This window comes from Cornus florida, unplaced genomic scaffold, assembly GCF_030987335.1.
Source record: "Cornus florida cultivar Cherokee Brave unplaced genomic scaffold, ASM3098733v1 CherokeeBrave_3.0.0_Hap2_Chr05, whole genome shotgun sequence".
NCBI classification, from domain to species: Eukaryota; Viridiplantae; Streptophyta; class Magnoliopsida; order Cornales; family Cornaceae; genus Cornus; species Cornus florida.
Genome location: NW_026775575.1, coordinates 10075660 through 10089159, shown reverse-complemented (window position 1 = coordinate 10089159; position 13500 = coordinate 10075660).

Genomic DNA, 13500 nt, shown 5'->3' with positions numbered 1-13500 from the left:
TATGGTTGCTCCCGGTGTCCATAGGGGCATGGATGCAAAGTTGTTTGAAATTATTTTCTTTTCTTGGGGTGTTTTTCGTAAATATCTTTTGAAGATATTTTATTTTAGGGGTTTTTAAGAAAATATTTTTAGAAGATATTTTCATTCTGGGCCATAACTGCAGTTTTCACTTTTTGGAGGGGCTATTGTGCAATTAATGAAAGTTATTGCAAAATGTCTTGTTTTGAGCTTAGATCCTCGTACGGGATTCATTTTCACATTTCTTCGAGTTGTGTACTCTTGGAATTTCCTCCTGGTCGATGTTTTCCAGTTTCAGGGTTTTTGTCCCCAATTTGCGCCAAACTTATTTTGGGCATAACTTTCTGTTCGGGACTCGGTTTTTGACGCCGTTTCTTCCGTTGCTCATATTTTATCATTTTGAATCTTTTTCGTTCACAAAGTTTTTCCATTGAGCGCGTCTGCTCAAATTTTACTTTTTCGGACCCGGCGGGGCCCACTCAGGGCACTCTTTGAGATTCTATAAAAGGGAGGTGAGATATTTCATTTTTCATCTTCTCCCCTCTTCATGCACGACCTGGAGCTCCCATAGCAGCCCAAGGGGTGCTTCCATCTTGTCTCTCCTCTTTTGGTTCACTTTTCTTTGATAGAAAGTCTTCGGCCTTAACTTTGTTGTTCCCCTCGCCGTGCTTACCTTTCCCCCTTATTATAATTCAGTTTTGACCATTTCTTGAGTTTGGTTTTGAGTTCAAGTTATGATTTTCATGGGACTTCTTGCGAATTCTTGTTCACGGTGTTGTCCCCGACAAAACCTCTCGGTATCGTCGAATTCGGAGCACTTTCATTTTGGTAGGCCTTTGGGATTTTCATCTCAAATTGAGGTAGGAGATGTTCTAAGTTTAAATTCTTGTTATATAGCATGCTTGTGATGCTTATACTACTTGTTTGCATGATTAAATATAAAATTTAGAGATTTTATTATTTATTTTTCTTATACGGGATCTAATTTTCCCGGTTGCTCATGACTTGGTTTAAACATGTAGCATGATTTTATATTGCCCCTTGATATGCTCATTGTCGTATATTAAAATTGGAACATTTGAATAAGTATTAAAGATTTTATTTAATATTTATCTTAGGTGAAAGATTAATTCACATGACCATAACTAGCTTGAAATTAATATGTGTTAGCATATTACATTAGGCCTTATCATGCTCTTCAACATAGTTGAAATTGAAAGTAATTGGAGGTGTTTTGAAAATTAGTAATTATTAATTAATTTGATTAATTAATTTGCCCCGAGTGCACTATTCACTCCATTCGAATTCTGACTTGATATTCTTGATCTAGATGCCATATAGCTTCACATATATTTGATTTAGAATATTCGGTGAGGTTTTGAAACCTTTTATTTAATTAAATTCCATGTTTAAGATTTAATCCTCATGGTGATATACAACTTGGAATTGTATTGTGGCATGCTAGAAAATTAAGCTTAGGTATAGTTGTTCACATATATTAAATTGAGATTAATTGCATGAGAATTGGAACTTTTAATTTATATTTAACTTTAGTGAAAGTTTAATTCACATGGTCTTAAATTGAATGAAATAAACTTGTAATATGGTATTACATTAGTTCTTGGCATGCTTTCCAACATAGGTTAATTTGAGAACATTTGGTTAAGTTTGAAAATCAAGAGATTTTAATTAAAAGAATTAATTAAAATCTATTTTGTGGTCCTATTAGCTTAATTAAGGTTTTAACTTGATATTTGTATTGGCCATGACTTGTTTACTAGTATATATTAATTTGGGACTATTAGAAGTTGTTTTAAAACCTTGGTAATTAAATTAGCATGATTTAATTAAAGTTCTACTTTGTTGTTCCAACAACCTAATTGAGTTTTAGAATGGATATAGGTGATGACCATACCATGTCCTTTAACGTGTATTAAATTGAGGTTATTTGGAATTGAATCGGAATCTAGAGAATTTAATTGTGTTTATCTATTAAAATTCTTTCAATTTGCTCCATGATCTAGTTGTGTTTTAGAAGTGGTTTCTATATTCAAATCATGGACTTAGACTTGTTGTATATTCATTTGGTTATGTTTTGAGTATTGGATAACATAGTTGCTATGTTTATACTCATGAGAATATGTTTTCCTTATTGAATATATTGTTACCTTGTGTAATGATTTGCACATTTCGTATTTAACATCATTCATGCATAGCGTGTAACGAATCGTACACTGAAGATTCGACATTCATCACATCATATTAGTTGTGGACTTAGAGCATATATTGTATAAGTTTTCAAATTTAGTTGTGCTTGGTAAATAGTTGATTATCTTGCATATTCCTGTTGATATATGCGTTATTGCACAACTTGTTGATTTTAGAAACTTGGGAATGTCGTTGTTTGACTATGGCTAGGACGTGGTTCTAGTACGGGGATAGTCCCTCTATATGGTCTAGTGCGCACATAGGGAGGTTACCCATGGGCTAGTAACCCTAAAGTAACTATGTTGCCGGTCTGATCCGGCGTGACGTCCGAGTATCCACTTTGTTTGATTTCGCATTTCATTTTCAAGTTAATAACTAGATGATGTTGTAACTTATTGTTTCTTATTTGTCGTTCCATTTTAAGTTATAGGATGTTAACTTTGCGAAATTGTGCTTTATGCGTTGTATTGGAAGTTCCAGTGTTGGTTAAATTGCATCGATATTGAAAATCGTGTTTTAACGTTCTAATAAAGCTTAGGATTGATCCTATTGATTCTTTTATAACATAGACGTTAGGTGGCATGAACCACTACTGTTATTTTGTGCTTTAGATTCTAAATTGATGGCTTTGAGAACTTAAACCTTATTGTATTGTATAACATGCTCTTTTGTTGTTGAATTGCATGGATAATGTGATTCTTGTTAACTTGTATTCAAATATGCTTTTGTTATGTTGTATGGATTACTCTAGACCTAGTTCAATTGTATTGAAAATGTAATTCATGTTAATATATGCTCAAGCATTCTTCTTATCGTGTTCTTTGGATTATCCCAACCATGATTCGTTTCATACATGTATGTATATCATGATTCTTGTTGCTTAGACTCTAAGGTAGCTTAGGATGCTCCCCGAGTCTCACTTGGACATAGACGTTAGGTGGCATGAGCCCCTTTAACATGTTTCACCTTAAGGTGATAAATTTGTAAAATGCTAGGTCGATGTATGCTCATCTCCTACGAGTAGCTCTATGTTACTCACCCCTACGATACTAGGGCATATTTCAGGTACGAAGACTTGGTTCGTGAAGCCTAGCATTCCTTGGATGTCAAGTAGCTTTCAAGTTTCCATTTCATGCAAATGTTAGCATAAAATGTCATTTTGTAGACTTATATGTCAAAATATATATGTTTGATTCCATGTATGTAATGTGTACTTAAGTACACTCCTTTCAATATATTTGATATGTATGAGATGAGGCCGGAGACCAATGACATGTATATTGTATTCTATGCAACTTTTTAACTTCTTGAAATGTTATGAAAAACTTGAAAAATTGCAAGTCATTGCTTCACCACGGTTGCATCGGGTGTGGGAATTCCATTTTCATTCTTTTATAGGGTCTTATTAATCTTGTATGAAGTGTGGCCAAGGGCTAAACAGTCATTTGATCCCGTTTTGCATTTTTGGATTCCATGTTTTCCATTCCAAGTCCATTTTTGCCTTTTTGCCCGTTAGGGGGTCGGATTTTGCATCAGCTATATTTTTAAGCCATGGACCATTGTAGCACATCTAAATAGGTAAGTTACGTTTGCGTGCATAGTCGTTTCCGGGCAAAACCTCATCGTTTGTGTTTTGAGCCTCTTGTGAATTCATTTCGCATTTTTTTTTGCATATTCTGATCTAGGGGCATTATGGACCTTTCACCTCAGTTTTATTTTCTTCTTTTGACACGGTCACTTAGAAAACATGATTTTAGGGGGGGTTTCCTCTTCATGTTTTTCTAGAAAATGTCGTCTTGGTACCGGAAATCCCTCGCGAAGTTTCAGCTTCCAGTTTTGATTTAGCAGCTTTATGACCCTCTTGTTCAGTTCTGATCTAGGGGCATTTTGGGGATTTCATAGTGAGTTTTTTTCAATTCCGTCTGCGCTGTCGGGTAAAAAGCTCGATTTTAGGGGGGGTTTCTTCTTCGTGTTTTTTCAGAAAAACTCGTCTTGACCTCCGTTTCAAGCCTCAGTTCTGGGCAGATCAAAAAAAAAATGTAGCAGCAGCCAAGGGCTGCCACCAGCCATGTCTTTGGGCGCCGGCATGCACGCCGGTGGGCTCGCGCATGGGTGCCATGTGCGCCATGGCCCCTCGTCGGACCGCCGCGATGTCAATTCTTCTTTTGGGCTTTTCTCCTTCGTCCGGATTCCGATTCAAGTGAATTTTTTTTTGAACTTGACTAATTTTTTGCTGTCTTTCCAACGGTGTGCTCGGTTGCACCCAGTTCTTCCCGAATAATTACCAATTTACCCTTTTTGCTTTAAGTGCTCGTTTTTCTTTGTCATGCAGTTTCTCCTTCGTTCGGACTCCGAATCATGCGATTCTTGAGTCCATCTTGATTAGTTTTTCGTTGTCCTTCCAGCGGTGTGCTCGGTGGCACCCAAATCTACAGTTTTCAGAAATAACTATTTAGCCCCTGGGGGCTTATTTGTCATATTTTTGATCTTTTGCTTTCGCATTAGTTCTTGTTAAGTTTCACGACCTCATGGAAGGTCACTGAGACTTCTTAGAGTCTTGTTTTCTGTTTTTGCTTCCGCATTCGGATCCGTTATCGGATCATCCTTACGGTTCATCACAGGACACGCTAGCCTAAAAAACCAGGATCCTCGTACGGGATTCATTTTCACATTTCGTTAAGTCGTGTACACTTAGGATTTTGTTCGGTCGTTTTTCTCTAGTTTTAAGGTTTCTAGCCCCGATTGCCGCCGAACTTGTTCGGGGCATATCTCTCTGCTCGGGACTCAGTTTTCGACGTCGTTTCTTCTGTTGTTTATGTTTTCTCATTTTGAATCTTTTTCGCTCACAGAGTATTACTGTTTGAACCCGTCTGCTCAAATTCCACTTTTTCAAACCCGGCGGGGCCCTTTCGGGGCACTTTTAGGGTTTTACTATAAATAGGGGGTTATAAAATTGAAAAGTCACTTTCTCCTCTCTTCATGCACGACCTGAAGATTCCATGGCAGCCTAAGGGGGGCTGCCACCCTTCTTCTTTCATTTAAACCTCCTTCCCTTTGTTAGAAAGTTATAGTGCCTTTGCGTTTTGTGTTTGTCTTGACTACGCGCTTCTTTCTCCCTTATTAGAACCCGTTTTTGGCCAAATTTTGAGTTCGGGTTTGAGGTCAAGTTAGGATTTTGGTAGGTCCTCTTTGAAGTTTAATGTTCAAGGCGTTGTCCCCGATAAAACCTCGAAGTATTGTTCGATTCGGAGCCGTTTCATTTTGGTGGCTTTTGAGATTTTCATCTCAAATTTAGGTAGGAGATGTTTTAGGATTTTGTATGTGTTATATTGGGTGTTTTGCATGATTATACAACTTAATTGCACGCCTTGTATCAAATCTAAAAAGTTAGTAATATTTATTTCTTTGTATAAGATTTAAAATTCAAAGGTGTATATAACTTAAAATTAGATTGTGGCATGATGATAAATTAGGCTTTAATATGTTTGTTAACATATATTAAATTGGTATTATTTGAATAAGATTTGCACATTTTATTTAATATTTTTCTTTTGTGAAAGATTAATTCCCATGGCCGTACCTTGCATGAAATTAACTTGTGATATGCTTTTAAATTATGTCTTGGCATGTTGTTTAACATACTTTAATTTGAGAGTATTTGGATAAATATAAAAATCTAGAGATTTTAATTAAAATAATTAATTAAAATCCATTTAATGGTTCCATTGGCCTGACTAAGTTTTTAACTTGATAATTGTGATGACTAGGGCTTGTATACTAGCATATGTTAATTTGGGACCATTTGATATTGTTTTAGAATTTAGTGATTTAATTATCATGTTTTAATTAAATTCCTTCCTATTGATCCAATGACCTAAGTAAGCTTTGGACTTGATTCATGTAATGAATAAGTTATGTTGTTTAACATGTGTTAATTAGGGTTCATTTGATTGAGATATGAAACTTAGATAAATTAATTAGGTTATATAATTAATTTTCGTTTCTATTGCATTATTACTTAATTTATGTGTTTAACATTGATATTATGTTTGAAGCATAATTTTAGACTTGTAATGGACCTATGCGATTATGTTTCAGTATTGAATTATATTGTTATAGCGTGTAACGAATTGCACACTGAAGATTCGATATGCGATGTTATTATAGCGCATAACGAATCGCGCTCTGAAGATTCGACATTGTCATCCTATAGTAGTTGTGGATTTAGGGCATGTATTGTGTGGTTTCAACCTACTTGTACATGGAATGTAGTTTCGTGCTGATATATATATTTCGTATATAAGTTGTTAACTTATTTATTTTGGAGTATTGGGACATTGTTACTGTGATATGGCTAGAGTTTGGCTCTAGTGTGGAGGTATTAGTTCTCCCCATTGAGATAGTACGTACTAGGGTGGTCTTCCCAGCGGGTTAATGCCCGTAATAACCATTTTGTTCTTGGTTTAATCCGAGACGTGATGTCCAAGTCTTCCACTATTTGTTTTTGCATTCAATTCCAAGTTGACAACCAATGTTTAATTATGACTTGTGGTTTTGGTTATTGGCGATTTAATGTTGTTAAGTACATTTACGCATTATGATTTTGAATGAATCATAGCATGCTTTTAATGTTGTTAAGTACATTCATGTTTTTATGATTTTTGATGAATAAATGTAAACCTTGATGTTGTTAAGCACATTATATTGTATTGTTCAAATGTAGCTTAGGAATGATCCTATAAATTCATTTGCAATGTAGACGTTAGGTGGTATGACCCACTTTTGTCATCTTTGTATTTTAGATTTCAAGTTGATAACTTTGAGAATCTATGCATTGTTGCTTTGCATAGCATGCTTCTATGTTACTTGAATTGCATGAATGATGTGATTTATACTAGAAATGGTTTAAGGTTGCCTAGGATATTCCCTGAGTCTCATTTGGACATAAACGTTAGGTGGCATGAGCCCCTTTAACATGTTTCACCTTAAGGTGAAAACAATTGTAAAATGTAGGTCGATGCATGCTCATTTCCTACGAGAAGCTTTATGTTGCTCACCCTAAAGTTACTGGGGTATATTTCAGGTACAGGAATCAAGGTTGAGATTTTCATTATGCTTGGGTGATTAGTAAACTTGAAGGTTCCATTTTGTGGAGGTTGGCTTGAAATGCCATTTGTAGCTTTATTTGTCAAATGTGTATCTTTGATTCTAAACTTGTAATGTGTGCCTAAGCACACTTTTTTATTCTCATTTATATATATGATATAAAGCCAAGGGCTAAATTTCATTAAAGTCCATGTTTACTCATAATGGTTGTATTTTGCCTTTAATGAGAATATGTGAAAAAGCATGCGTTTTAATATGTTATTTTACACCGGAGTGTGCTTTATGTATGAAATTCATTTTCTAGTTTTCATTTAATATATATGAGGTATGGCTAAGGGCCAAACACCATTTAGTTTTCATTTTTGCATTTTAGTTCACATATTGCATTTTTTTGGCTAAAATAGTAGAAATCGAGCCTTTAAGGGTTTATTTTCAAATGGGGTGGTGTAAAGTGTGTCCCGGCACCTCCACTGGGTCTCATTAATCATGCATGAAGTGTGGCCAAAGGCCAAACGGTAATTTGAAATCATTTGTAAATTTTAGGGTTAATTACAACGACACCCCCTAAGGTTTGTCATATTGTCAATCATATACAACTTAGCCATTTTTTTTAACAAAGATACCCTCCAAGTTTACAAACTTAAACAATGACATCCCAAACATGATGAAAGTACATGTTTACCCTTTGACCACGTAAAATGACCAAATTATCCTCATCTAAAAAAATCCTGACCAAATTATCCTCATCCAAAAAAATCCTTTCTTCTTCCAATTTTTTTTATCTTCCCATTCATTCCCTATGCCCTTCTTCCCCGCCGTCCATCAAGCCGCTATAGGCCCACAGCCAAGCCCATCACGTCCTGCCGTCACCCTCATCCGAGCCATCCACAGTCGCAGTCCATTCCTCTACCGTCTACTCACTGTTATGGCCACTGCAGGGCTGTTCGCCGCCGTTGCCAAGCCGAACCAGCCCGTAGCCTCTGGCGGCTACGACCACCCAAACAGTCCAATAGACTTTCACGACAACGACACGGGGTCTTCCGACTCTTTCGAAGCTAGCGACGGCAACATTCAAAGAGGCTTTCACGAACGACACAAGGTCTATTTGATTATTAGAAACAAAACCCTAATATTTCAGTTTGTGTTAATGTAGATTATTGAGTCAATTTGAAGGTAGATAGAGCTAGGGTTTGGTTGAAAAAAAAAATTGCAGAAAAGATAACAGGGGTGGTGGGTAGTGTGTGGAGATGATGGTGGATGGGTAGAGAAAACTCCATCTTTTCGGCGTATTCCATTCTTGCCATTGTTTGCCTGGAGTATAGAGAGGTTAAAGAGAAAGAGTATAGGGTTTGAGAGAGCTTGCTGCCATCATCCACAAGCTCACAGCCAAAGCCACAACCAGCCCATCGCCGTCACAGCCAGCCCATCTCCACCTCGGTGTTCACAAGCCGCCGTCGCCAAAGCCGGATCTGTCTCGCCGAGCACTCCCGCGGTTCATCTACAGTGGCAGCTGCCACGAGTCATCCATGGCAATTCAGTTCTACCACCATTCCGAGCCGAACTAGCCTGTCGCCCACGGCCTAGCTGTTTGTCGTCCTTGCCATCCCCATCTCTCTTCCATCCGAGCCGCCTGCCATCAAAACCAAGCTCGCATTACGCCGCGAACTAGACCATCAGGGTTGAGTCCTACCCATAGCCCATCGCCGACACCACCTTGCCTGAACCAGACCGTCTTCACCGGCTGAGCTCTCCACCGTCAGTGATCTCTGCACCGCCTTGCTGGCTGTTCCTCTTCGCCGTGACTCAAAGAGGGACTAAAAGATAAACGATAGAGAGAGAGAGAGGAGATGAGATGAGAGGGTAGTTTGGTTATTTTAGGTGGATTAAAATGTATTTTAGGACATATTAGACATTTCATGTCACTTAAGGCCGTGTTTGGCTCCGTTTTTTAAAAATGGGGTGTCTTTGTTCAAGTTTGCAAACCTGTGGGGTGTCTTTGTCCAAAAAAGGGCTAAGTTATACATGGCTGTCAATATAGCAAACCTCAGGGGGTGTCGTTGTAATTAACCCTAAATTTTAAATTTCAAAATTTTCATTTCATGTGCATTTTCGCCCTTTTAGCCGTTGGGGGTCAAATTTTGCATCGATGGTATTTTTAAGCCATGGACCATTGTAGCACGTCCTAATAGGTAAGTTACATTTGCGTGCATAGTCGTTTCCGGGCAAACCTTCTTCTTTGGTGAAATGAGCCTCCTATGGACTCATTTTGAAACTTTGTTGCATAATCTGGTCTAGGGGCGTTCTAGACTTTTCACATCAGTTTTATTTTCTTCTTTTAACATGGTCGATTAGAAAATGTGATTTTAGGGGGGGGGGGGGTTTATTCTTTGTGTTTTTCCAGAAAATGTCATCTTGGTATCGGAAATCCCTTGGGAAGTTCAGCTTTCTGTTTTCAATTGTAGCAGCTTTTTGGCCTTCATGACCAGATTTCATGAAGGGGCATTTTGGTTATTTTACATAAGTTTTTTTTGAATTCTCCTGCGAGTCACGTAGAAAACTCAATTTTGGGGGGGGGGGGGGGGGGGTTTCTTATTTGTGTTTTTCCAGAAAAATTCATCTACTAGCCCATTTTCACTCTCCGTTCTGGCAGATTTCAAAAAAAATCATGTAGTAGCTTTTTGTTTTAACCCTCTTGGCCTAAACTAATCTAGAGAAATTTCGGGAATTTATTTTGAAAAATAAATTCCGGTGTTGACATGGCCACATAGAAAACGTGATTTTAGGGGGGGTTTCTTCACAACATTTTTTTAGAAAATGTCGTCTCGGATCCGAAAACCCCACATCAAATCTGTTTTCATGTGCGCGTTTGCACTATTTGAAAAAGTCTGTTGTAAGGGCATTTCGGGGATTTCACGTCAAAAAATAAAATTTTATTTCAACATGGTCAACTTGGAAAAATTATTTTAAGGGGGGTTTCTTTTTCGTATTTTTCCAAAAAATATCGTTTAATACCTCAAAACGGCACACGAATTTCAGCATTTTGCCTAAGTTACTATTCACAGCCGCGGCGACGTCAAAACTTTGTTTTGACTTTTCTCTTCCATCCGGACTCCGAATGAAGTGATTCTTAAGTCTAACTTGATTAATTTTTCGCTGTCTTCCCAGTGGTGTGCTCGGTAGCACCCGATTTTATATTTTTTCATAAATAACCATTTTGCCCTTGGGACTATTTTTGTCCGGTTTTCTTGTAATTTTGCTTCCGCTACTTTCTTTTGAATTCCGTGACTTCACGGGAAACCATGGATGTGTCTCAGAAATAATATACATTCTAGGGACGTCATTTTCATGTAAAATGGCTATTCTGCCCTTGCGGGCTTATTTGTCATATTTTTGATCTTTTGCTTCCGCATCAATTCTCATTGAGTTCCACGACCTCATGGAAGGTCACTTTGACTTCTTAGAGTCTTGATTTTTTTGTTTTTGCTTTCGTATTTTGGATCCGTTATCGGATCATTCTTTCGGTTCATCACTGACGCACTGGCCTAAAAACCAGGGCCGTCACAGGTGGTATCAGAGTTCCTAGGTTTGAATACCTTGGATGACGGGTTTTGGGTACATATCATACTTTTGTTGATGTACTTTAATATTTTCACATGCCTTTGATGACATGTTTCGATGTTAGATCATGTTTATGTGTTCCTTGATAACACGTTTGGTACTATGACATGTCTCTATTCTTATATGCTTATATGTTTAAAAGTATCTTTGTTTGACATGTATGATTATTTGCTTATATGTTTGACTGTTTTAAACAGCTTTCTTTAATTGCTTTAGCATGACCGTATGTGTGACGACCCTGGTTTTTAGGCCAGCGTGTCCTGTGATGAACCGTAAGGATGATTCGATAACGGATCCGAAATGCGGAAGCAAAAACAGAAAACAAGACTCTAAGAAGTCAAAGTGACCTTCCATGAGGTCGTGAAACTCAATGAGAACTGATGCGGGATAAAAAGATAAAAAAATATGACAAATAAGCCCCCAGGGGTAAAATAGTCATTTTTAAAAAATGTGGATTCAGGTGCCACCGAGCACACTATTGGAAAGACAATAAAAAAATAGTTAGGATGGACTCAAGAATCGCATGATCCGGAGTCCGGACGAAGGAGAAACGGCCTGACGAAGAAAAACGAGCACTTAAGGCTAAAAGGGTAAATTGGTAATTATCCAGGAAGATCTGGGTGCAACCGAGCACACCATTGGAAAGACAGCGAAAAATTAGCCAAGTTCAAAAAAAAATTCACTTGAATCGGAGTCCGGACGAAGGAGAAAAGCTCAAAAGAAGAATTGACGTTGCGGCGGCCCGACGAGGGTGCCATGACGGCCCCCATGTGCACACTCATGCATGCCGCGCGCACACACGACTGCCAGCAGCCAAAAGCTACTATGTGTTTTTTTTAAAAAAAAAAAAAAAAAAACAGAACAGAGGCTGAATTTGGAGGCTGAGATAAACTTTTTGGCAAAAACACAAAGAAGAAACCCCCCTCAAAATTGAGTTTTCAACATGATAAGCGAGAGAATTAAAAAAAAACGCAATGTAGAATACCCGAAATGTGCCTCCATGAAATCTGGTCATGGAGGTCCAAAAAGCTACTAAATTAAAAAACTGAGAGCTGAACTTCGTAAGCAATTTCCGATATCAAGACGACATTTTCTGGAAAAACATGGAAAAGAAACCCCCCCTAAAATCATGTTTTCTATTCAACCATGTTGAAAGAAGAAAATAAAACCACGGTAAAAAGTCTATAATGCTCGTAGATCAGAATATGCAAAAAAAATGCGAAATGAATTCACAAGAGGCTCAAATCACCAAGGATGAGGTTTTACCTGGAAACGACCATGCACACAAACGTAACTTACCTATTAGGACGTGCTACAATGGTCCACGACTTAAAAATACCACCGATACAAAATCCGACCTCCCAACGGGCAAAAAGGCAAAAATGAAACTTGGAATGAAAACTCGGAATCCAAAAATACAAAAAGGGATCAAATGACCGTTTGGCCCTTGGCCACACTTCAAACATGATTTATGAGACCCTATGAAAGAATAAGAATGGAATTCCCACCCCCGATGCAACTATGGTGAAGCAATGACTTGCGATTTTTCAAGATTTTCACAATATTTCATGAAGTTAAAAAGTACATAGAATACAATATAATGGTCATTGGCTTCCGGCCTCATCTCATACATATCAAATACATTGAAAGGAGTGTACTTAAGTATACATTACATACATGGAATCAAATATACATATTTTGACATATAAGTCTACAAAATGACATTTCATGCTAACATTTGCATGAAATGGAAACTTAAAAGCAACACGACATCCAAGGAATGCTAGGCGTTACGAACCAAGTCTTCATACCAGAAATATACCCCAGTATCGTAGGGGTGAGTAACATAAAGCTACTCGTAGGAGATGAGCATGCATCGACCTAACATTTTACAAATTTATCACCTTAAGGTGAAACATGTCAAACGGGCTCATGCCACCTAATGTTTATGTCAAAGTGAGACTCAGGGCGCATCCTAAGCTATCATGGAGCATAAGCAATAAGAATCATGATACATATACACATATGAAACAAGTCAAGTTTGGGATAATCCAAAGAACACGATAAAAATTATACACGGAATCAAGAATAAGGTATAATATCTATGCAAGTATACAAGGATGGAACATTCCATATAACATGACAATAAGTATGCTCGGACATATGTTAACAAGAATTACATTATCGATGCAATTAACATGACAAGGAGTATACTTGAAATCACGAATGGGGCATAATATCTATGTTCCAATTGAATCTATAAGATCAATCCTAAACTACATTAGAACATCAAAACACAAATTACATTCAATGCCATCTAACCAACATTAGAACTTCTAATACAATGTGTAAAGCATGAATTCTCTAAGTTAACATCTTGCAACTTAAAATGGGAAATCAACAAAGAAACAATAAGTCACAACATCATCTAGTTATCAACTTGAAATGAAATGCGAAATCAAATAAAGTGGATACTTGGACGTTACGCCGGATCAAACCGACAATGTGGTTACTTTAGGGTTACTAGCCAATGGGTAACCTCCCTATGTG